The sequence below is a fragment of the Halichoerus grypus genome, chromosome 10, assembly GCF_964656455.1.
Source record: "Halichoerus grypus chromosome 10, mHalGry1.hap1.1, whole genome shotgun sequence".
NCBI classification, from domain to species: Eukaryota; Metazoa; Chordata; class Mammalia; order Carnivora; family Phocidae; genus Halichoerus; species Halichoerus grypus.
Window position 1 is genome coordinate 131,478,747 of NC_135721.1, and position 26,985 is coordinate 131,505,731.

Here is a 26,985-nt window from a genome sequence, read left to right on the forward strand (position 1 = left end):
ATACCCTCCAGTTCCATCCACGTCGTTGCAAATGGCAAGATCTTATTCCTTTTGATGGCTGCATAATATTCCATTGTATATATATACCACATCTTCTTTATCCATTCATCTGTTGATGGACATCTTAGCTCTTTCCACAGTTTGGCTATTGTGGACATTGCTGCTATAAACATCGGGGTGCACGTAGCCTTTCAGGTCCCTACTTTTGTATCTTTGGGGTAAATACCCAGGAGTGCAATTGCTGGATCATATGGTAGCTCTATTTTCAACTTTTTGAGGAACCTCCATACTGTTTTCCAGAGTGGCTGCACCAGCTTGCATTCCCACCAACAGTGTAGGAGGGTTCCCCTTTCTCCGCATCCCCGCCAACATCTGTCATTTCCTGACTTGTTAATTTTAGCCATTCTGACTGGTGTGAGGTGGTATCTCATTGAGGTTTTGATTTGGATTTCCCTGATGCCGAGCGATATTGAACACTTTTTCATGTGTCTGTTGGCCATTTGGATGTCTTCTTTGGAAAAATGTCTGTTCATGTCTTCTGCCCATTTCTTGATTGGATTCTTTGTTCTTTTGGTGTTGAGTTTGATGAGTTCTTTATAGATTTTGGATACTAGCCCTTTATCTGATATGTCATTTGCAAATATCTTCTCCCATTCTGTCAGTTGTCTTTTGGTTTTGTTGACTGTTTCCTTTGCTTTGCAAAAGCTTTTTATCTTGATGAAGTCCCAATAGTTCATTTTTGCCCTTGCTTCCCTTGCCTTTGGCGATGTTTCTAGGAAGAAGTTGCTGCGGCTGAGGTCGAAGAGGTTGCTGCCTGTGTTCTCCTTTAGGATTTTGATGGACTCCTGTCTCACATTGAGGTCTTTCAACCATTTGGAGTCTATTTTTGTGTGTGGTGTAAGGAAATGGTCCAGTTTCATTCTTCTGCATGTGGCTGTCCAATTTTCCCAACACCATTTGTTGAAGAGACTGTCTTTTTTCCATTGGACATTCTTTCCTGCTTTGTCAAAGATTAGTTGACCATAGAGTTGAGGGTCCATTTCTGGGCTCTCTATTCTGTTCCATTGATCTATGTGTCTGTTTTTGGGCCAGTACCATACTGTCTTGATGATGACAGCTTTGTAGTAGAGCTGGAAGTCTGGAATTGTGATGCCGCCAGCTTTGCTTTTCTTTTTCAACATTCCTCTGGCTATGCGGGGTCTTTTCTGGTTCCATACAAATTTTAGGATTATTTGTTCCATTTCTTTGAAGAAAGTGGATGGTATTTTGATGGGGATTGCATTGAATGTGTAGATTGCTCTAGGTAGGATTGACATCTTCACAATATTTGTTCTTCCAATCCATGAGCATGGAACGTTTTTCCATTTCTTTGTGTCTTCCTCAATTTCTTTCATGAGTATTTTATAGTTTTCTGAGTACAGATCCTTTGCCTCTTTGGTTAGATTTATTCCTAGGTATCTTATGGTTTTGGGTGCAATTGTAAATGGGATCGATTCCTTAATTTCTCTTTCTTCTGACTTGTTGTTGGTGTATAGGAATGCCACTGACTTCTGTGCATTGATTTTATATCCTGCCACTTTACTGAATTCCTGTATGAGTTCTAGCAGTTTTGGGGTGGAGTCTTTGGGGTTTTCCACATAAAGTATCATATCATCTGCAAAGAGTGAGAGTTTGACTTCTTCTTTGCCAATTTGGATGCCTTTGATTTCTTTTTGTTGTCTGATTGCTGTGGCTAGGACTTCCAATACTATGTTGAATAGCAGTGGTGATAGTGGACATCCCTGCCGCGTTCCTGACCTTAGGGGGAAAGCTCTCAGTTTTTCCCCATTGAGAATGATATTCGCTGTAGGTTTTTCATAGATGGCTTTTATGATATTGAGGTATGTACCCTCTATGCCTATACTCTGAAGAGTTTTGATCAAGAAAGGATGCTGTACTTTGTCGAATGCTTTTTCTGCATCTATTGAGAGGATCATATGATTCTTGTCTTTCTTTTGTTAATGTATTGTATCACGTTGATTGATTTGCGGATGTTGAACCAACCTTGCAGCCCAGGGATAAATCCCACTTGGTCGTGGTGAATAATCCTTTTAATGTACTGTTGGATCCTATTGGCTAGTATTTTGGTGAGAATTTTTGCATCCATGTTCATCAGGGATATTGGTCTGTAATTCTCCTTTTTGATGGGGTCTTTGTCTGGTTTGGGGATCAAGGTAATGCAGGCCTCATAAAATGAGTTTGGAAGTTTTCCTTCCATTTCTATTTTTTGGAACAGTTTCAGAAGGATAGGTATTAATTCTTCTTTAAATGTTTGGTAGAATTCCCCTGGGAAGCCATCTGGCCCTGGGCTTTTGTGTTTTGGGAGATTTTTGATGACTGCTTCTATTTCCTTAGTGGTGGTTATAGGTCTGTTCAGGTTTTCTATTTCTTCCTGGTTCAGTTTTGGTAGTTGATACATCTCTAGGAATGCATCCATTACTTCCAGGTTATCTAATTTGCTGGCATAGAGTTGCTCATAATATGTTCTTATAATTGTTTGTATTTCTTTGGTGTTGGTTGTGATTTCTCCTCTTTCATTCATGATTTTGTTGATTTGGGTCATTTCTCTTTTCTTTTTGATAAGTCTGACCAGGGGCTTATCAATCTTGTTAATTCTTTCAAAGAACCAGCTCCTAGTTTCGTTGATCTGTTCTACTGTTCTTTTGGTTTCTATTTCATTGATTTCTGCTCTGATCTTTATGATTTCTCTTCTCCTGCTGGGTTTAGGCTTTATTTGCTGTTCTTTCTCCAGCTCCTTTAGGTGTAGGGTTAGGTTGTGTACTTGAGACCTTTCTTGTTTCTTGAGAAAGGCTTGTATTGCTATATACTTTCCTCTTAGGACTGCCTTTGCTGTATCCCAAAGATTTTGAATAGTTGTGTTTTCATTTTCATTGGTTTCCATGAATTTTTTTAATTCGTCTTTAATTTCCTGGTTGACCCATTCATTCTTCAGTAGGATGCTCTTTAGCCTCCATGTATTTGAGTTCTTTCCGACTTTCCTCTTGTGATTGAGTTCTAGTTTCAAAGCATTGTGGTCTGAAAATAGGCAGGGGATGATCCCAATCTTCTGGTACCGGTTGAGACCTGATTTATGACCAAGGATGTGATCTATTCTGGAGAATGTTCCATGGGCACTAGAGACGAATGTGTATTCCGTTGCTTTGGGATGGAATGTTCTGAATATGTCTGTGAAGTCCATTTGGTCCAGTGTGTCATTTAAAGTCTTTATTTCTTGTTGATCTTTTGCTTAGACGATCTGTCCATTTCAGTGAGGGGGGTGTTAAAGTCCCCCACTATTATTGTATTGTTTTCGATGTGTTTCTTTGCTTTTGTTATTAATTGCCTTATATAATTGGCTGCTCCCATGTTAGGGGCATAGATATTTACAATTATTAGATCTTCTTGTTGGATAGACCCTTTAAGTAGGATATAGTGTCCTTCCTCATCTCTTATTACAGTCTTTGGTTTAAAATCTAATTTGTCTGATATAAGGATTGTCACCCCAGCTTTCTTTTGGTGTCCATTAGCATGGTAAATGGTTTTCCACCCCCTCACCTTCAATCTGGGGGTGTCTTTGGGTCTAAAATGAGTCTCTTGCAGACAGCATATCGATGGGTCTTGTTTTTTAATCCAATCTGATAGCCTGTGTCTTTTGATTGGGGCATTTAGCCCATTTACATTCAGGGTAACTATTGAAAGATAGGAATTCAGTGCCATTGTATTGCCTGTAAAGTGACTGTTACTGTATATTGTTTGTGTTCCTTTCTGGTCTATGTTGCTTTTAGGCTCTCTCTTTGCTTAGAGGACCCCTTTCAATATTTGTTGTAGGGCTGGTTTCGTGTTTGCAAATTCCTTTAGTTTTTGTTTGTCCTGGAAGCTTTTTATCTCTCCTTCAATTTTCAATGACAGCCTAGCTGGATATAGTATTCTTGGCTGCATATTTTTCTCATTTAGTGCTCTGAATATGTCCTGCCAGTCCTTTCTGGCCTGCCAGGTCTCTGTGGATAAGTCTGTTGCCAATCTAATGTTTCTACCATTGTAGGTTACATATCTCTTCTCCCGAGCTGCTTTCAGGATTTTCTCTTTGTCTCTGAGACTCGTAAGTTTTACTATTAGATGTCGGGGTGTTGACCTATTTTTATTGATTTTGAGAGGGGTTCTCTGTGCTTCCTGGATTTTGATGCCTGTTTCCTTCCCCAAATTAGGGAAGTTCTCTGCTATAATTTGCTCCATTATACCTTCTGCACCTCTCTCTCTTTCTTCTTCTTCTGGGATCCCAATTATTCTAATGTTGTTTCGTCTTATGGTATCGTTTATCTCTCGAATTCTGCCCTCGTGATCCAGTAGTTGTTGATCTCTCTTTTTCTCAGCTTCTTTATTTTCCATCATTTGGTCTTCTATCTCACTGATTCTTTCTTCTGCCTCATTTATCCTAGCAGTTAGCGCCCCCATATTTGATTGCACCTCATTGATAGCCTTTTTGATTTCTACTTGGTTAGATTTTAGTTCTTTTACTTCTCCAGAAAGGGTTTCTCTAATAACTTCCATGTTTTTTTCAAGCCCAGCTAGTATCTTTAAAGTGATGATTCTGAACTCTAGATCTGACATCGTACTAATGTCCGTATTGAGTAGGTCCCTGGCAGTCGGTACTACCTCTTGTTCTTTTTGTTGAGGTGATTTTTTCCGTCTTGTCATTTTGTGCAGAGGAGAATAGATTAATGAGAGAACAAAATGCTAACAGGGTAACAACGTCCCCAGAAAATATACTCTAAACAAATCAGAAAAGACCTGAAGCAGTGGGAAAAGAAAGGGAAAGAGAGAAAAAAGAAAAGGAAAGAAAAAAAGAAAAAAGAAAAAGATAAAGATAAAAACAAACAAAAGCAGAACAAAACAAAACAAAACAAAAACAGAATGTGATCAAATATGATCAGGCTGGATTATAGATCAGTGCCACACACTAGATTTTGGGTGTATTTTGGTCTGTTAAAAGAAAGTCCCTCCCAAAATTTTAAAGAAAGAAAAACTTATATATGTACAAAAATAAGGGTTGATATGATGAAGGGATGGAATATGACTGTAAAGATGGAAATTATAAAAAATTTTAAAAAAGGATTTGATAAGTTGTTTGAAAAAAGAAAGAAGAGGATTAAAAAAAAAAAAGAAAGAAAAAAGGGAGAGGATGTGATCAGGCAGGGGAGTAGAAAAAAACCATACACTAGAGATTTAGAGTATATTTTGATCTGTTAGAAGAAACTATCTCAAGATTTTAAAGAGAGAACAACTTATATATATATGCCAAAAATACGGGTAACTACTATGAAGGGATAGAATATGACTTTAAAAATGAAAAATAAAAATGTTTTTTTTTTTTAAAAAAGGGATTGATAAGATGTTGGTTGAAAAAGGGAAAAAGAAAAATTCAAAAAAAAAGAAAAAAGGAAAAAAGAAAAAAAGACAGTTAAAAAAAATAATTAACTTTGAAAGACTAAAGAATCATGGTAAAAAAGCCATGAATTCTATGTGCAGTATTCCCCTAGCGCTGGAGTTCTGCCGTTCTCATTGATCGGTAAACCTGGTCTTGGCTGGCTGTTCTCGCTGATCTTCTGGGGGAGGGGCCTGTTGCCGTGGTTCCCAAATGTCTTTGCCGGAGGCAGAATTGCCCCGCCCTTGCCGGTCCGGGCTAAGTAATCTGCTCGGGTTTGCTCTCCTGAGCTTTTGTTCCCTGCAAGCTTTCCGTACAGCTTTGGAGGCGGAGAGTGAAAATGGCGGCCTCCCAGTCTCCGCCCTGGAGGAGCCGAGAACTCGGGGTCCCGCTCCTCAGCGCGCCCCCAGAGAAAAGCCGTCAGTCACTCCCATCTCCCCGGTCTCCCGCCGCACTCCGCGCTCACCCGGCCTGTGACCGCGCCTTTCTATCCGGCACCCGACCCCGGGTGGAGTCTCCAAACCCAGCAGATCCCCGCGGTGCACTCCCGCACCTCTCCTCCCGGGGGAAGAAGGGGAGTCTCCCCGGATCTGCCGCTTGTTGGGTCCCTGCTGGAGGAGCAGTGGCCCGACTGTGCCGCGGATCACGGTCTATGACAACCCCGAGCTGAGAGCCCGCGCCTGGGCTCCGTCTCTGCAGCCGGCTTCCCCGCTCCGATACCTGGGAGCTCTGCCGCACTCAGGCACCCCCGGTCTTTCTGTGACCCCGAGGGTCCTGAGACCACACTGTCCCGCGAGGGTTCCACCCCCCACTTCGCCACCAGAGTGACGTCCCTCAGCGGAGCAGATTCTAAAAGTCCCAATTTTGTGCTCCGCGGCTCTATCACTTGCCAGAAGCGGCCTACGGAGGCCCCTCCCCCGCCGTCTGTCCTCCCGAATATCGCCTCGGATTCACTTCTCCGCACGTCCTACCTTCCAGAAAGTGGTCGCTTTTCTGTTCAGAGAGTGTTGCTCTTTTCTTCGATCTCCTGTTGAGTTCGTAGGTGTTCAGAATGGTTTGATCCCCATCCAGCTGAATTCCTGAGACCAGATGAAATCCCGGTCTCCTACTCCTCCGCCATCTTGCTCCGCCCCCTGGACAGTCCTTTTAAATGATTAGGCTAAACTCATTTTAATTTTCTGTTTTCATCTCTTCTCAGCTGATTTACAAATTAAGGAAGTAATTTACTTGGAATAATTCTGTTTACAATCTAATCCCGGTCCCACAATTTATTAGTTGTAGCATTTGGGCAAATTATTTAAGCTCTCAGTAGGTCAGTTTCCTTGACCATAAAATAGGCTTTATAATAGTGTCTGCTCTCTAATAGGGTTACATGTAGGTTAAATGAAACAGTCCTCTGTAATATTAGAATAGTTCCTGACATGTAATAATTGCTTAGGAAAAAAGAAATAGTATCCACATTTGCCAGTTAATTCATCATTTGAAACAATTGTTTCTATTGTGCAGTTGACCACAGGTGGGTAAACAAATCGTCAGTTCGGTAAGAAAAATGATCCATCACTCTAAGTATTTGGTTTTTTTGTTTGTTTGTTTAAGATCAAAGGTGGAGTTTTGACTGAATTTTTCCCATCAATTATTGTAAAACCATAAATAGAGAAACTGCATTTTAGGTTAGGCCAAGGGACTGTTACTAAGTTTGTTCAAGACGTCATTTTAGCTACACTGTAGTTAGTATCTTATAGCTAGGTGGGACGCTAGCTAGCTAGATGGGATCCTACATGCTATGGGATATATGCTGTGGCCATTCCATCTGCACTATATATACTACACGGCGACCCTCCAACCACATGGTTTGAACTGTATAGGTCCACTTATGTGCGGATTTTTTTTCAATAAATACAGAAATAAATGTATTTCCTCTTCCTTACGATTTTCTTAATAACGTTTTTTTCTAGCTTACTTTAAGAATACAGTATAGAATAGTATTGATCTAATGTTTATGTTATCAGTAAAGCTTCCGGTCAACAGTAGACTATTAGTAGTTAAGTTTTGGAGCAGTCAAAAGTTAAATGCAGATTTTCGGCTCTGTGGAAGGTTGGTGCCTCTAAACCCCTTGTTGTTCAAGGGTCAACTGTATATGGTATACTGTAGTTATACTTTGGTTTATGTAGTGGTTATCGATCACTTCCTAGGTATTTTGCAGATGATACTGCATTCCATATATTTATTTATTTTTTATTATTATTATTATTTTAGATTTTATTTATTTGGCAGAGAGAGAGTGCAGGCAGGGTGAGCGGGAGATGGAGAAGCAGGCTCCCCGCCAAGCAGAGGGCCCCACGTGGGGCTTGATGTCAGGACCCCGGGACCACGACCTGAGCCAAAGTCAGATACTTAATCGACTGAGCCACCCAGGAGCCCCTGCATTCCATATATTTAAAAAAAAAAATATTTAAATTCAATTGAATTAACATATATTGCATTATTAGTTTCAGAGGTAGAATTTAGAGATTCATCAGTTGTATATGACACCCAGTGCTCATTCCATCAAGTGCCCTCCTTAATGCCCATCACCCATTACCTCATCCCCTGAGCTCCCTCCCCTCCAGCAACTCTGTTTCCTAGAGTTAAGAGACTCTTATGGTTTGATTCCCTCTCTGTTTTCATCTTATTTTATTTTTCTTTCCCTTCCCCTACATTCATCTGATTTGTTTCTTAATTTCCACATATGAGTGAAATCATATGGTATTTGTCTTTCTCTGACTCATTGTTTCGCTTAGCATAATACTCTCTAGTTCCATCCACGTCATTGCAAATCGCAATATTTCTCCTGCATTCCATATTAATCTGCAATTCATTCTTTTTAAAATTGCCATGTTTCAGGCCTTGTGTGGTAAAATGTATCATTGTACAATTTTTAAAAGGGGGTTTCTAAAGGAAATTAGTAATGAAATAAGATAAATAACTAAAAGTAAATTTTAATCAACTTTCCAATGCAGTAGTTTTTATATTCCTGGAATGTACTAAAACTTTTCAGTTTCACTTGAAATGTTATCTTTCTTTATTCCATTTCCTTAGTAATATTAGTAGAGACTGCTGAAAGTTATAAAACTGTAAGCATTTTTCTAAGTTCTAAGAACCATACATTTAAATTAATTCATATTTGTCTTTATTTCCCTCCTAATTTAAGTAATTCAGTGATGTTTTAGTGTATATATTTTAAAGTACTATTTGTGGGCGCCTGGGTGGCTCAGATGGTTAAGCGTCTGCCTTCGGCTCAGGTCATGATCCCAGGGTCCTGGGATCGAGTTCCGCATCGGGCTCCCTACTCCTTGGGAGCCTGCTTCTCCCTCTGCCTCTCTCTCTCTGTCTCTCATGAATAAATAAATAAAATCTAAAAAAAAAAAAAATAAAGTACTATTTGCATTCTTTCCTATATGTTTTCTTAATGAAATTCATTGTTGGTTTTCTACTGGGCTGTGGACATTAGGAAATCAGAAACTTTTTGTTATATTCCAAGCACCCAGTATTCATTCCCTGAGCAGCAAGTAGCACAGATGTTACGTTTACTGACTGAATGAAAATGTGTATAGAAAACTGAAAAAAATATATATGAAAAGGTAAAATGAGAAATCATTGTTGATAGCAACCTGCTAACAATTTAGTATACTTTCCTGTCATTTTTTTTTTTTTTATTGTGGGTGTACTTTTAGACTTTAGGTGAGATTAGTTCCTTATATATAAAAGTATAAGCAGTTTACTTCTAAGCAAAGTTTTTTAAAAAATAACTTTTGAGGTTATTACTTAAAAAAATCATTTGATAATGAGACTTTTTTTCCTCCCACTGAGTTCATGTTCCTACAGGTGCTTTAAATCTGGGGTCATTACACCAGGGCTGTCTCAGGGGCTGTTGAAGCTCAGAATCTGAGTGTGTATGGTAGCAACATCTTTAAAGAAGACTGTGGTTTGCAGAAGAGTCAATTTGGGCAGGCAGAAGGGATCATATAATGTGTCATGAGCTTTTAGATGAACTCTGTGCAACACTAAGTTGGCAACAGCTCTGAGTTGGAAAGCAGACTCAAATATCCCTTATTTGTCATTCTGGAGTACAAAAGGTTCTGAACATGAAACTTTTGTTTTTGGTAAAATTCTATGCCAAAATTCATGTGGTGGTAAAACATAACCTAAACCGAGTCGAGGCAAGAGTAACCCTCATTCATACATTCGGCTGTAGAAATAGTAAGATGATTGGTTACCGGGTAACTATATTCCCCTTCTAGAATTGAAAAGTTCTCAACACAGAATCAAATTCTGCCCTTTGGGTTTCAGATAAAGGATTGTAGACTTGTGTTTGCTTGGAAAACACTTAAATTTTTAATAAGGAGACAGTATGGCGTGGTTGTTAAGAGTTGAGCTTTAAAGAGAAAAAGCCTACTTTACCATTTACTCGGTATGACCCCTTGAGAAAGCTACTGATTCTCTTTATGCTTCAAATTCCTCCTCTTAAAATGAAGTATCTAATTTTCATTCATACAGGGTTATTGTATGAATATATATATAGTGCTTAACATGTTACATTAGCAAGTCTTCTACAACCATTGGCAACATGCATACTTCCAAATATCTAGTGTTTTACAAATTTGTTGAATACAAAATGAGAAGGGGGCAGTCAAGACTAATGCTTAAGATGGGCTTTGCTCATCAAATAGTCAATAACATTTGACAGGGGAACACTTCATCTCAAAAGGTAGATGTTTAAAAGACAAACCCTAGGACAATACCACTTTGCCTCACTGAACAAATATTGAATCTCCAGGTCAGCAAATATCCAGGGATTATCCCCAAATAATTATTCTGATAATTGGGACTTTATGAACTGATGTTCAGCTTAACTGAGTGTAATAATTTATTAATAACTATTTGAAGAGAAAAAAAGCAAGGCAATGTAGGATAACATTTTATAATGTATCCAAATACACTCGTTTCTTATTAAACATGCAACACCGAATGTTCTTTGTTAAAATAAAATATTTCATTCAACATCGTAGTGTATAAATTATTGATGGGATCATTTGAACAGTTTCCTAGTGGAATTCTAGTCTGGTTTTCATTTTTAGGGCATAGTATCCTTCTTTAAAATACCATCCGCAGGTAGTCAGTTTCTCGTCTAACTATTGGCTTTTTATGTCTCTTACGCGGAACTGACATCATTCTCTGTTTCCCAAGTACTGAGAATAAATGGGCTGCAATGTTTCTTCATTGATGATTCAAGATGATTCTTCTGAGGAAAAACAATTTTAGAGGCTAATTTTCTAAATGTACTTTTTTAACATCCACTTTCCATTATTTTTAGTGTTCAAATTCTTAAATATATATTCTTTGAAAATAAGTGAGGTATTTGAAACATCGGTTTGTTACTCATTTTAAAAAAACTAAAGAACATTGTTTCTCTAGAGACTATCATAAATTGGGCTTGAAATACATATTTTTTTATTGGTCAGGTTTCATTCGTGAGAGGTGTTTTTCCACTTCAGGATCATTTTCTTTTATAAGAGAAATGTTTTGTTTTGTTTTTTCACTTCATACAAACCTTTTTTTCAAAGGATGACCTAATGAATAGTAAAAAGATGCGTGGTGTGAAAAAGTTCAGGTTTGTTTTTTTTTTAAAGATTTTATTTATTTATTTGACAGAGAGAGACACAGCGAGAGAGGGAACACAAGCAGGGGGAGTGGGAGAGGGAGAAGCAGGCTTCCTGCTGAGCGGGGAGCCCAATGCGGGGCTCGATCCCAGGACCCTGGGATCATGACCTGAGCTGAAGGCAGACGCTTAACGACTGAGCCACCCAGGCGCCCCAAAAGTTCAGGTTTTAATAAGAATGTCTCAGTGGTACTTCAATTATAACAAAAATATCTGTGCTCACTAGACTGGCTTCATAGTGTCCCACATAGTCATCATTAATGATGCTCCTTATGGTTCACTTAAGAAGACTGACATTTAAACTGGGTGAAACCTCCTGTTAACTGGTAGGACAATGATATTATGACAGACTTAGGGATTTGTGTATATAACTAGTAGTGCCCCATATTTCATAATGAGGCTTAGAATGGGTACTTGGTTACGGTTCTCTTTCTGACTGCTTCCCTTATAACTGTACGTCGTGTTTACTTCATCTTTGTGATCCTGAGCCAAGTATATGACAAATACACATCTATAGTTCAGTTTGTCTTTTCCAAATGTTATTTTCTCATATATATAAATTATATATACATCAATGAAAAATACTTGTGAATTTCATAAAAATTTAACATGTTTGTCCTTCAAAAGACAAAAACCGAGAAAGTGAAGTAAAACAAATCACAGACTAGAAGAAAATATTTGCAAATCAAGTAAGTAAGGGACTTGCATCCAGAATATGCAAAGAACACTTGCAACTCAGGAAGACAGGTGACCCATTTAAAAGGTGGGCAAATGATTTGACTAGGTATTTCTCCAAAGAAGATGTCTGAATGACCAGTCAGCATGTGACAATGTGTTCAGCTTCATTGATCATTAGGAAAATATAGATTAAAACCACGGTGAGATGCTGCTTTACACTCACCAGAACAGCTAAAATCAAAAGACAGGCAATACAAAGATTTGGTGAGAATTCAGTGACATTGAAACCCTAATACACTTCTGGTGGGAATATAAAATGGTACTGTTCACTTTTGAGAACAGTTTGCTCAAAATGTTAAAAATAGGATTATATATGACCCCATAATTCTGCTCTTGGGTATACACCCAAAAGAATTAAAAAAATATGCCCCCACAGACTTTAACACAGATTTTTTTAGCAGCATTGTTTATAATAGCCACAAAGGGGAAAAGAAGATACGTAGATGGAAAGTAAGCATATGAAGAGATGTGCAACATTAGCTCTCAGGGAAATGCAAATTAGAACCACAATGAGATAGTACTATATGTCTACTAGAATAGCTACAATTGGAAAAACAATCATGGCAATCCCATATACTGGTAAGGATGGGGAGAATCTGGATTATTCATACATTGCTGAGAAAAATATAAAATGGTACAGCCACTCTGGAAAACAGTGTGGCAGTTTCTTAAAAAAGTAAACATGTGATCATACTATGACCCAGCAAATACCTTCCTGGGCATTTATCTAAAGTAAATGAAGACCTATGTTCAGTTAAAAAACTGTGCATTTATGTTTATAGCAGCTTTATGCATAGCAGCACAAAACTGGAAAAAAAGACAACCCAGGGGCGCCTGGGTGGCTCAGTCATTAAGCGTCTGCCTTCGGCTCACGTCATGATCCCAGGGTCCTGGGATCGAGCCCCGCATCGGGCTCCCTGCTCGGCGGGAAGGCTGCTTCTCCCTCTCCCACTCCCCCTGCTTGTGTTCCCTCTCTCGCCGTGTCTCTCTCTGTCAAATAAATAAAATCTTAAAAAAAAAAAAAAGACAACCCAAATGTTTAGCAACCTTAAGCAAACTAATATACCATACCATAGAATACTACTCAACAATAAAAAGTCACAAACTATTGATATCCACCACAACCCAGATGAATCTCCAGGGAATTTTGCTGAGTGTGAAAAGCCAATCCTGAAAGCACACAGACTGTAGGATTCTCTCAGAGGAGAGCAAAATCCCATTGCAACTGGGATAGAGAGAGAGAACAAGACGAACTGCAGTGGTGGGCGGGTACCGTACCATGCAGGGCCTCAGGGCTATGCTGAGTATTTTTTATATTTTAAACTTTAATACCAATGCAGTGGGAAAGCCTTCCAAGTTTTTAAATAGAGGAAAGATATGACCGAAAGTGTGTTGTAGAAAGATCACTCAGACTGTCTCAGGAATAGATGGGAGATAAGACCAGAGTCTTGTTTTTATATCTAAGCCTTGTATCTATTTGCAGTTTATTTTTGGTACATGGTATATTGTAGATACCCCGTTCTTTTACTTTACAGATGATTAATTTTCTTGGCATCATTTAACTTAAAAAACAGCCTTTAAAATTACAAAATAATATACATTTATTCCTTCAAAAATTATATATTAAGTGTCTATGACATTTCAGGGGTCACTCTAGAGAATGGGATACAGACAAAAATTCCTGCCCTTGTGGAGCCACATCCTATAATATTTATTTGAGAGTAATCAGACAATACAGATAAGCATTTTGAATTTTCTTCCAGGTTTCATCAATGTAGGCAATTGTATGTATTTATGAATGTATTTATATAGGTTTTTTTTAAAAGCCTATAATCCCACAATGCAGAGAAAAAAACTATTATTAAAAACCGTGATGTATGTCTTTATAAACACAAATGCAACTTAAATTTTTCCCTTGAAAGGGTGTGATATGTTTTCTCCTTTTTGTAACCTTAATGTATTTATTCACTCAATACATTTTAAATGTCTTGCCAGATTATTAACTGTTCTTGTACAATATAATTTTTATTTGCTCTATAGTTCTATTGTATTACTATACTGTAAATTATTTAACCAATCCCAGAGTCTATTCTAAAATGGAGCAATTGAGTTGAAGGAGGTTAATTGTTCTGCATAATGAAGGAACTCAGTATGTTTTCCCCTGGTGGTCCTAGAGTAGAAAGTATGGGCTAGTTCATTGAAAGCCAATTCACTGAACGGTCTATTTACCAGAAGTGGAGGTCTGTAGATGTGAATATAAAAACAAATGAGAGGAGTAACTTGGTATAGAAGAAGCTCATTCTAGAAATGTAATGGTGTGGTGATTCAAGAAGAGAGACAGCCAGTAGGGGTCTGCAATGTGGACCAATAGATTTTAACATATATGGTAGCTGATGTTTAATTTTAAGCTGTTTTGTCCCCCCCCCAAATTCTCCAAACTAGTGAATGGAAATGACATTTTTATGAAGAAATGTGAACCAGAGGCTCAAGAAATATAATTTTAGCACGACACAAAATGACATGACAAGAACGTTAAGCAAAATTTATACTTTGGGTTTTGAAGCACAGGCTTAATTATTCTCAAATAATTAGTAGAAATGGTACTGCACAATAAAAAAAAAAAATGCATTACATTATCTGTTTAGGGACAATGTACCAGAGCAGTGAGATGCTTGAGTCTCACGTCAGAAGTGGCTGTGTTCGAATTTTGGTTCAGCCACTTGCTCGCTGGGTAACTTGGTGCATGTCTCTTTCCAAGAATGCTTCCTTGCACGTGAGCCTGGAGTTACTCTGAATATCTAGCACATAAGCTGTGATGAGGATTAAATGAATGCATGCATATTAAGTACTTGGCACAGTGCCTGTCATATCAGCTAAAAGGTATTGAGGTTATATGATGATGATGATGGAGATGATGATGAAGCACATGTTCAAAGCTTTTGATACAGTTTGCCAAATTGCTCTTTGTAAAGCTCTAAAGTTCAAATCAAATTATATTTCCACCATGGCATTTGAGTGATCATTCTCCCCTTTCATCCTGGAAATTATAGTTTGTAAATCATCAATAATTTGGATTTCAAATCAGGTGTCTACGCAGAGACTATTTATTGAACACCTTGTCTGTGCTGATCACTTGGTTTGGCACTGAGGACACACAGCACATTAGACAGACCCAGGCCCTGTTCTCATGGAGCTTGTATGCTGGGAATATTCCTTTTTTGCTCATCGATTTATAAGGATGCCAAGCCCCTTTCTGCAAACACATAACCCTGTCTTGTGGTAGACCTTTAATTTTGTTTATGGAGCATATGCTGACCAGAGTTCTTAGATTTCATCTAACTTTCTGCCCATGGCAATACTTCGCTGGTAGAGGAAGTCTTGTGGTCTTTCCTTTCTGCTCACTGAAGCTGTCTTCTTTGGAGGAAAGATGACATCTACTTGAGTGGGTCTTTTCACCAAGTTATATAAAGATGCCTTCTCAGCCAATAAAATTTACACTGACAGGGATAGGAAGAAATACAGTTGTGCTCTTCATGTTAAGCTGAGATTTATTTACGAAGTACCCTGCTAAACATTGGGGATCCAGTCATGGTTAGATTTCCTTTTAGTCTAAGAAAGCTCAAAACCTTCCTAAACAACCTGTCCCCAGAGAGCATCCTATTAAAAATCTGTTACAGAATTTGGGCGGTCGTTCCAGCCAACCTCCTCTTCAGAGACATCATTAATTTCTTCCTTCTGCCATGTGACACAGTTGTGCACTGCATTGGCTTTACCATCTTACATATGGCTCAGGCATGTGGCTGTGAGTTCTCTAACTGTACGATTTATGTGATAATTCATCTTTGTATCACCAGCATTTAATATAGCTCCTAGGAGAGAATTGGAACATGGTTATTGAAATATATTATCACATTTCTTTTATATTATTTTGGTTTTGTCTTCCCCCACTAGAGTGGGAACAACTTCATGATAAGAATTATATACTATCAGTCATTGTAACTCTCTCTCAGAGTGTCTGTCACACAAGTAGATGCTAATAGATGTTGTGATATAGAAGAATTAATGAAGGACTATGCTAATTAAGTCCCTTAACTAGAAATGTCTCTTTTGGGATCATGGATCTAAGTAGACCCTAAAAAGGTGACCATTTAAGCCAAATTAATTTCTTGTATCCAGTTTTCCTCTGTCATGTAATAACTGCTCCATGAACCTATTTCATGTCCCTCAGACTCTAATATTGTTGACCTATTCTTCTGTATTAGGGCACGTTCTTCATTTTTAAACAGATGGGTTATACATACAGAGTAAGGTCAATGCATTAATTATAACCAACGTTTTCTCATGCATGTGAATCAGTTTATAAGTGCCTTTCTAAGTTTAATTTGTTTGGGACAAAATGGGAAGAAGCAGGGAAACAATTTCTATGAGCTTCTTTTCGATGTACATATGGGATGGCGGACCATGGGGAGCAAAATGGCAGTGGGTACCCAGCAGGGAAGGGGTGATATTAGACAAGGAAGTAAATGTTTAAAAATTTAAAAATTGGTACCCATGGTTGATACATATTCGTGTCGGTTGATACAGAACATTTATTATAAATATGACAACTCTCAGGCGAATGAGATTTTAAGACTGACATTTTATTCATTTACTTAAGAGCATGCCAGATACTGTTCTATGGTTCTCATAAATATCCCATTCTTGCCTTACAATACCCCTAGAAGGAAAATGCTTTTATTATAGATGAGGAGACCTTGGAGCAAGGGCGGTGAAAGGGCTTGCTGGTTTCATGGTGGTTAGTGAAACAGGATTGGAATCAGCTGGTCTGGCTGTCTAGCCTGAGCTCTTAACTCATGCTTGATGGGTCACATGGGTCAGATGGATGAAACAGTCCGAACTTAGAGGAGCAAGCCTCTGACGGAAAGTGCTTCCAGCCATGCAGATGTGCAATGGGACCTCTTTTTGTTTGTTTGCTTTAATCAAAATGGACGAGGAAATGATCTATATCCATTTAACAACCATCAGAGATTGTATCTTTTTGCTCTCCTTTAGTGGCAAAGGTCAAAATATCCATTCCAATTGGTCCTAGCAGAAAACTCAAATTTACTGGCTCACACAATTGAACAGAACAGGGCAAGATCTAGTTCAGGTTGGGCTACACTGACAAAAGTTACTTGCTTCTCTTTCTTTATCATTCAACTCCGCATCTTTTCTTGATTCTATTCCCAGACAACCTTTCTTTTCTATTTGCAGTGTGGTTGCTAGGACAACCTGAGGCTAAATCCTTCCGAAGTCAAATCCAGTGAAGAAAAGCGAGCCCTTTCTCCCTCCTATTTCTAGGGAAAGCCCCACCATGCACTTTCCTTGATCGGGCTTAGATAACATGCCCAAATCTGAGTGTTCTCAGGACAAGTTGTCTGGCTCTTTGGTTCAGTCCTAGGATTGATCGTGTATGCTGAGAATGGAAAGCTGGAAGATGCCCTTAAAAACCCACAGATGGCTGGCAAAACGGGGGGAAATAGATGCTGAGGAGGCAGGATGCAAATATTCATTGCAAATTCTGAATATAAGTTCTGAATATAAGTGAAAAGGTAATTCAGCTTCCATTTAAACTATTCCATCCTGTATGATCAGTGGAATTTAATACCTGAATATCTTACCTTTAATGAATGATATCTAGGTTTACAAAATTAATAAACCATGGGATTGGTTTGAAGGCAGGTTGGAGAGATAATTTAATGAAATTCTGCAATGTAACACCTGTAGGTTGTTTTCGTCATCCTCCTACAGCAGAAAATACTTAATAGAACTAAGTTGTGATTATGTGTCCAACCAGAGACAGTCAGTGCCACATCAATTAAGATGGCCGTTGGATTATGGAGAACAGACACAATGCGCTTCGGCAGAGCAGGTGAATCAATTTTCCACCTCAGTGGGCGGAGCAGAAGGAAATATTTCTGATCTATATGAAACTCATGACTAGTATGTATTTATCTGGACCAGACTCTCTCTCTCCTCCTATTCATAATCATTGTATTTTGTTGTGCACTTCTTTTTGTTGTTGTTCTCAAAATTCACTTCGGAGTAATCTGATCATTCGCATGCAAATAGAGGATGGGGTGAAATCCATAAGATTCTTCCTCCTTCTCTGTGTGAGTGAGCTAGAGTAGGTGGGAGTGGGTGAAGAAAGAGGAGGGGGTCTCCTTCGGGGCATTATGTGTTTGTGTGAAGAAAGGCGATAATTTAACGGGATTGCCCAATGACTCCACTGATTTATATTTGGATATTTCATAACTTCATTTGAAGAGTCCATCAGATGAGATGAACAGGGACTAAAAGGGCAAAGAAGCCCCAATCTCTCCCTTTAAAAAGAAAAGGGGGCACCTGGGTGGCTCAGATGGTTAAGCGTCTGCCTTCAGCTCAGGTCATGATCCCAGCGTCCTGGGATCGAGTCCCACATCGGGCTCCCTCTTCAGCGGGGAGCCTGCTTCTCCCTCTGCCTCTCTCTCTTTGTCTCTATGAATAAATAAATAAAATCTTAAAAAAAAAAATAAAAAGAAAAGGAGTTTTTTTTCTAAAAGCTGAGGAGACCTAAGTGTTACTTACAACAAAGCAATTCTCAAAAGACAACCTGAGACACATTTCCTTGTATCATTACCTGATAATACAGGGCACGGCATGGTAGCAGATACGCCCATTCTTCAAAAAAAAAAAAAAAAAAGTACAGGGAAATGATATCTTTGCTAAAGAGTGGTAGATAATAGTGGGCAGTGGGGAGGAGAGAGGAGCATGGTGATGTCAACTCTGGAATTAAACAGCTTTCTTTTGATTCACTAATGATCTACAGAATTCTGGGTAAGTTCCTTGCTCCCTCTAGGGATTAGTGTTGCCCTGAGTAGAATGGGTATGATACAACTACATGTTTGCAATACAGGTGTAATGGACTAATGGAAGTAAAGTTTTGGTTCGGTAGCTAACACATAACTGGTATTTATGAAATGTCTTCTATTATTTATTGACTGCGTGTTCTGTGCCAAGTACTGTGCTGAGAACTCTACTGGTATTATGTCATGAAAGCTTTTGCATGTGGTTGTTATTATTGATCTTGGCATTTTTCAGGTAGGGGACAGGAGGCTAGCAGAAAAATAATTTTCTCAAGTCATACACCTTGTGAATTAGAGATTAGCCGGAATTAAACCCAAGTTTCTCTGAATGCAGATCTTCTGAACTTTTTATATTAAAAAAAAAAAAAAACCTGGAAATTCTGCCTGTTGTGGCTGGCATCCTGATCACTGTTAAATTCTTTCCTTGAACATTGGTTTTTACCAGGAGCTGTCAGAAATGGCAAGAAATAAAGGATAGGTACTTTCTCGGACTGTATAGATGAGCGGTTGTAAAAATGGATATAGGCAAAACCCAGTGATTACTGGTATTTAAAAAAAAACTGTGCTTTTTATAAGATATAATTAGGTCAACGCTACAAAGCACTAAATATTCTTAATCATTCTGTATTTAACACCTCTTAAAGGGGGAAAAACAGTAATGCTAGTTTGATTGAAAAGAATAAGGCAAGATATGACTCAGTTCTGTCAAATCCTCCACTCAAACTCTGGAGCTGCCAAAGTATGTTATATCAAGGAGGGAACCAGGGCGAGACAAGGAAACTGACGGAAGTGCTTACTCTTAGTGTGATGCAAATGCCAACATCTGTGGTAGATTACATGGCTGCATGACAAATGGCTGCAGGTGTCGTGATTTAAAATAACCCCTATTCCTTTTCCTGCAGTTTCTATGGGTCAAGAGTCTCAGCACGACTTAGCTGGGTCCTCGGTAAGACTGTCTCTAAGGTGCCAACCAGGACTGAGGTTTTATCTGGAAGCTTGGCTGTGAAAGAACCCACTTCCAAGTTCACACAGTTGGCAGAATTCACTGTCTTGCAGCTGCAGTACTGAGGGCCTCAGTTTCCTGTGGGTTGTCTGCTGGACCCTGAGCATCAAGAGGTCTCTTAAAGCTCCTTGTTATTTGGGGTTCCCCAATGTGGTTGCTTGTTTGCTCAAGGCTGTCATGGGAATAAAGGAGTCTGGCAAGATGGGTGTGCTACATCTTATGCAACATAATCAAATAATCATGTCATGGGTGGTTGCATTCTTCCATTTTTGTAGCAAAAAGAATATTTTAGTGAGTAACAGACCATTGCCGCCTACAGAATGGGAGGACTCAAAAATGAGGAGAAGAGGCATAGAATATAAATCAGTGGCTCTCATTTACTGGAATTCTCACAAATGGGCAGTGAAATATTAGTAGTATCTTCAAAAGTATCTGACTTCAAGATGCACCAGATCCAAGTCACAATGATTCAATAAATGGATTTCTTTTTCAAATATTAAGTGTCAAGTTGGAATAGCTTCTAGCCAGGCCAATTCAGAGTTTCAATACTACTATTAGGAGCCCAGATTTTTTTTTTTTTTTTTTTTGACTTTCTGTTTTGTCATTCTTGGCACGCCATCTCACTTCCTCAGGATCACACAATGGCTGCAGTGGCTCCTGAGCTTACATCACTGTTCAGAAACAGAAAAAAGAGCCTTTTCTCTTCCTTGCATCTCTTCTGTTTTGAAGAGCTAAGAAACATTTTCATGAAGCTCTGGCAGTGTATTCTCACTGTATCCCCTTAGACAGAGTTGGGTCATAGACAACTTTCTAACTAAATTAAGGAAGGGGGATGAAATTGCCATGATTGGCTCAAATGGATCAATACTTATGCTTCAGGCTTTGTCTGGGGTCTCCTTCTTAGAACACAACATCTGGGGTTGAGGATAAGCAAAGTTGGAGCCCTTGGAGCAGGGAAGAGTGTGTGCCTATGTTGGGTGCATATGGGTCTGTGTAGAAGGTGATGGTGTGAATTAGGAAAATAGCAGTCATGCACTATGCATTTCATGTGGATGGGTTCCCTCCCCCCAAAAGGATTTTGGAATCAGAGACTTATGTTAAAGAATGACTCACACACAGACTAGCTAACTGATGTAGGTACTCTAACCTGCCTGAAACTTGTCAAAGGGAGATACTAATATTACTCACCTTGCAGATCTTGTAAGGTGTGTAGCCCAGTGCATGCCACTGATCAAGTGCCCAGTAAGTGGTGGTGAACGGGGATGGGGCAATGAGAGTTATCATCATGCCGCTCGATCTTGAGTTTTCTAACAGCAACGTGCACCTGTAGAATAGGTTTGACTTTGCCCCCATGGAGGGAATAAAATAATGAGTTAAGATTCATAGCAATTTGGGGCACCTGGGTAGCTCAGTTGTGTCCATCTCTTGATTTTGGCTCAGGTCATGATCTCAGGGTCGTGAGATCAAGACCCCCTTTCTCTGCCTGAGATTCTCTCTCTCCTTCCCCCTCTGCCCCTCCCCCTTAGATAAATAAATAAATAAATCTTTAATAAAAAAAGATCTATAGCAACTTTCTCAGGCTCACCCAGTGTGCAGAAACTCTTGTTTACTGCAAGAAGCCCATCTGCAGAGATGACTTCTTGGACAGGATGGCATTTATCCTCCATTTAAAACTTCCGGAGAGCTTTTCCAAATCTCCAATATAAGTGCAAAACAAACACCCTTGCACGGGGACCAAAGTCATTTTTTACTTTTATGTGTACTATTTCTCCCCTGACAGTCTCATCTTCCAAACCGAGTGCCCGGGGCAATTGTTTAAGGTACCTCTATATTTTCCTTTCTCCTGCACTCCTTGCCTGGATTGATCATAAACTATTTGACCATGGTAGCTGGCTCAAGTTCTCTAAGAAGAAGGAGTTCATGAAGTTTCATTAAGGGCATTGGGAAACTTTTACCTGGTTGGTATTTGTCCAGGATAACGGAGAGATTACATAGGAAAGAAAATGGAGCATTAAAAACAAGAAATTAATTAAAAAACGCAAAAAGCTCCATCCATCCGCAAACATTCAATGGGGACTGAAAACAGCACCGCATTCGTGAACCAAACCTTTTGGCAAGTCAGATGGGATAAGGGTAGTTGAGGGAGGCTGGATGTGAGCAAACTGAAGCAGGGGTTGGGTGAGGAGGCCGGTAAGAATTCTATAGGAACGAGCCACACTACTTTGTCAGAATTTTTTCAGTGTAAATGCCAAAAACCCAACCCAAAGAGGGTTGAGTGAAAAAAAAAAAAAATGCATGCATTGACTCTTGTCTAAAAAATGGGATCCAGGTTCAAGGTCCCGGAGCCCCCCACCCCACTTGCTCTTCTTTTCTCAAGCTGGCTTCCTTCCCAGGCAAGGTCTCCTGGAGGTGGTAACACGGAGCTGTGAACTGTTCAGGCCGACAAGGAGCCTCTCAGCAGCCCCAGGGGGAACAGAACCCAAGAGATTCTCAGTCTTACTCAGTTCAGGCTGCTTTAACAGATCTAGCACAGACCGGTGGCTTCAGTAATTTACTTTTCACAGTTCTGGAGGCTGGGAAGTGCACGATCAAGGTCCCAGTACACTCAGTGTCTAGTAAGAGCCCATTTCCTGTTGTGTGGATGGCGGCCACCTTCTTGCTGTGTGCTCATAAGGGAAAGAAGCCTCTGGTGTCTTCCTCTTCTTAGGAGGGCACTAATCCCATCATGGGGCCCCACCCTCAAGACCTCATCTAAACCTAATCACTTCCCAAAGACCCACCTCCAAATACTATCACACTGGGGGTTAGGGCTTCGATATATAAATTTGGGAGGACACAAACCTACTGTCCCATAACATTCTCTCACTCACATCATTCCACAAAAATCTGGGAACCAGATGTCTGGCTCGGATGCCCTGAGGCTATGACCAGGGTGAGAGAGGAGAGAAATAGAAGTAGGAGGTGATATTCTCTCAGGCTCTCCGTCAGGCTCGGGATGAGGTCTGTGGAAAGACAGGGCTGAAAGTTAAGGTGGCCAGGGCTGTTCTCCCCAGGAGGCTGGCTGCTTTCAGGCATAGGCAGTATTGCTCAGGTGCTGGGGGCCGAAGAATTCTGAGATTTGTATGAGAAGTTTCTCCCCAGTTCTGTGAGATGCCCAGAGACTGCCCCAGGGAGCGCTGCAGGAAGCCAGCCAGGATTGCCACCTCGAAGTCTCTGCGTGCAGCAGGGCAGCGTCAGGGGCAGAGATGTTCTCAAGGACGATGCTTTCTGAAGTGACCGTGCTGGGCCCCCTCCCTCAAGTGACTGTGGCTCAGACATCATATTCCCTTTCTGTGGTACATAATAAATGGCCACAAATTTAGCAACTTAACACAACACTCATTTATGATCTCACAGTTCTGTAGGTCAAAGATCCAGGTGGGCTTACTTGGGTTCTCTGCTTCGGATCTCATGAGGCCAAAATCAAGGTGTTGGCCAGGCTGGCTTTGATCTGGAGGCCAGATTATCGAGGGGAGAGTCCACTTTCAGGATCATTCAGGTTCTTGTCAGAATTCAGGTCCTTGCAGCTGTAGGACTGAGGTCCCAATTTTTTTTGTCTGCGGTGTTCAGTCTCAACTCCTGGAGGCTGTCCTCATTTGCTATCCTTGAGTCCCCTTTTGTCTCTGAGCATTCTCCTGCCACCTACCTGGAAAAACTCCCTGCTCTTACCTGATTAGGTCAGGCCCATGTGGATCATCTCCATATCTTGAAGTCACCTGTGCCATATATCATGGATATAATGTAACCTCACCACAGAGTAAAATCCATCCACCATATTCAGCCAAGGGATGATGCACGATGTGTATACCAGGGGATTGAGACATCTCAGATGTTTTAGAATTCTACCTACCTCAGGGACATCAGCAAGGTTGTTGTTCTTATCCAGAAGAACCTTGGAGGGCAGGCTCTAAACCCATGTGAAATACCCCTAGGGTCTCACCAAAACACTTGTAGATGCTTGAGAAAGGACAGAGGTGGATGAGGACCCCAGAGGTCCTCATACCATTATATTTTAGGTACTGATGTTAGTGACAAGTAGCATGGCATTGTGATTATGGATTAGTGATTGTGATTAAACATAGATTGATTAATTTCAAATTCTGGTTCTGTCATGAACTAGCCCTCAAAACTTGGGCCAGTTACTAACTTCTGTGCCTCGTACAGAGATTCCTAAGCTTGGATACTTGAAAGGACTTGCCCAGTTCTACAGAGCACCCTCACATAAAGCTTATACTTAAAGGCACATGATATGGTGGAGAAAGAGAAAGAAAGTCCAGCCAAGCATCAAGGGTCCAGGAGATACCATCCCTGCATGTGCTCCCCTGGTCCCCATTCACATGGGGACTGCTGACTGCTCTCTGTCCAGGTGAGACCACCCAGATCTGTGGGAGGAATCTTGGCTTTGGGAAAGCTCAAGGCAAAGTTCCCAGTGTTTAGCCAAGCTGATTGAATGAGTGGGGCCATTTAGATAGCATTGGTGAGGGAACTGGCCCTAGAGGTGTCCACTGGGGTTTCTGACTTTAAATAGTACATTACAAAGCCCACTATCCTTATTTTGGCCACGAGTCACACCCAGACACCCAGGCACCCAGGAAAAAAAAAAAAAAAGAGCTCTCAGTCCAGCTGTAAATCACTCTTCTTTCCTTCATAGCTCATTGTCCTCATCAGAAAAAGGTGGATAATAACAGTATGTATTTCACAGGATTAAACATTTGTAAAGTACCTATAGGAGTTTTAGCACATAGAAAGCACTATACTTTATTTTTTATTTTTTTTAAAGATTTTATTTATTTGAGAATGGGAGAGAGAGAGAGCAAGAGAGAGCATGAGCAGGGAGGAGAGGAGAAGCAGGCTCTCTGTGAGCAGGGAGACTGATGTGGGGCTCCATCCCAGGACCCTGGGATCATGACCTGAGCCAAAGGCAGATGCTTAACGGACTGAGCCACCCAGGTGCCCCAGCACTATACTTTTTTTTAAAGAAATTACCTGTGATCATAATTCCTTCTAAATGCCAGTGAAGCCTGGAAAGATTCATGTTATATGGACAACCAGACTCTTCTTCTTTTGTAAGCCATTTTCTGAGAGCAACACTTTTTTTCTGCTGGTCCACTCCATAATTTGGAAGAAAAAGGGGTCAAATTCACCTATAATGGAGTGGACCTAGTGGAATGCTAATTAAGTGACATCTGTTATAAGGGGTCTCTAGGAGGCTAAAAATTTGCTGCTTCAAAAGCAATGATTCCATTCTATGAGTCCTGATCTGTTCATTTTCTTTGATAGGCAACATGTGTTTAAGTTGTTCTTTATGTGTTACCACACTCATTATAAGTATTTATGTCTGAGGAACATATCCTGTCCTCAGTTATTTCCAGAACCTTAATTCTGTAAGCAAAGCACCACCAGCTCCCCCACTCCCTTTCCATCTTCATTATTTTGCCAATTAGTCACTTCATCCTGCACTATTCATAAATCAAATTCTGGGTAGAATATTTTGCTGGCCCTTGTCCAAAAGAGAGTACTTGAAGCTTGGTTACATGGTCACCAAGAACATGTTTGGGTTTTAATTAACTGTTTTGATTAAACTTAGCACTCCTGGGTTTATGACCCTTTAGCCAGCCATTGAGATGTTGACTCACTTAAGGAAATGTCTAAGGGAAGGGTAGAAGAAGAGTCTCCAGTGTCTTGTAAACCACTGGTTCATACATTTTATTAGTTTTATTTTTGTTGTTGTGATTGTGGTTGTAGGTGGAACGGTCAGTCTGGTCCCTGTTACTCCATTTCAGCTAGAAGGTAAGTCCTTTCTTGTGGTTTGACTTTGGATAAATTACTTAATCTCTTGGAGTAGATATCAAGCACTTTATTCATTTATTCATTTATTTATTAGATTTTATTTATTTCAGAGAGAGAGAGTAAGTGGGCGAGAGAGCAGGGCGGGGAGGGGCAGAGGCAGAGGGAGAAGCAGGCTCCCCACTGAGTTGGGAGCCTGAATCAGGACTCGAACCCAGGACCCTGAGATCATGACCTGAGCCGAAGGCAGACACTTAACCAACTGAGCCACCCAGGTGCCCCTATCAGGCACTTTAGAAACACTTTTTTGGGCTGTGTTTTTTCTATACCTGCCCCTTGCTCACCTGATGGAACTGATGATCACATCCCTGTATTTTTTTGTGACAAAATGATGTGACTCAGGCTGGTCAGTATCACCCATGCCCACAGTGGCTGGTGTAAAGATGGTTATACATTATAAACTACACAAATTTTTCTAGGAAAATTTGCTAACATTTTTTTAAAAACCACTAATCTTTTCTCCAGTCTCACCACAAAGACAAGACTGTGATGGAGTTATTGGCATGAACTTTACCACTGTAAGGAAAGCGATTGCCTACACATCATGCCAGTACTGCGATGAATGGTCGGGGGGGAGACACAGCCTTATGGATTCAGCTGTGATAGGAGACAGAACTTTCAATTTTTCAACTGTGTGAACCAACACGTATTTCTCTCCTATGATTTTGGAGAGTTTTTTTTTTTCCCCTTCTCTTGTTTTGAAGGAAGATTCATCTCTTGAAACCAAAGGAATCCTGATAACATGTCTCTCTAAGCTTCATTTTTCACATTTTAAAAACAGAATACGTCCCTATTTGTGTATGTAACATATCTATAGTGTATCTACATCTCTATCTCCCAGTGTTGTGAGGATCAAATGGAATTGTAGTCCGCTCTAGATAGTGTTTTCTCTTCTGATAACAGTTCTTTCTTTTGCTTTTTGTCATTTAGTTGATTTAGAACTGCCCTCCCCTCCCCCAACTCCTACCTAAGTCATGAGTTGGTCATGTGACCCAGGCCCACAGGCACTTTCCATCCCCTAGCCCAACTGATTGGTTCAGGGATGAACATATGATCCAAGATGGGCCCATGAGACCCCATGTTCCTATAAGCCTCTGTGTGGTGGAGAGGGTCTGCGTATGAGAGATACCTACACTAAGAAGTAGGACAAAGAGAGAACGATAGAAGGAGAGAAAGCAAAATACCATGTCAGTGATTAAGGCTCCTTAGTCCATTTATGCATTTTAAAATTATGTAAGTTGATAAATTATTCTTTTTTTTTCCTAAGCCAATTTGAGTTGGGTTTTTATCACTTATAACTTCCCTGGCATGGTGA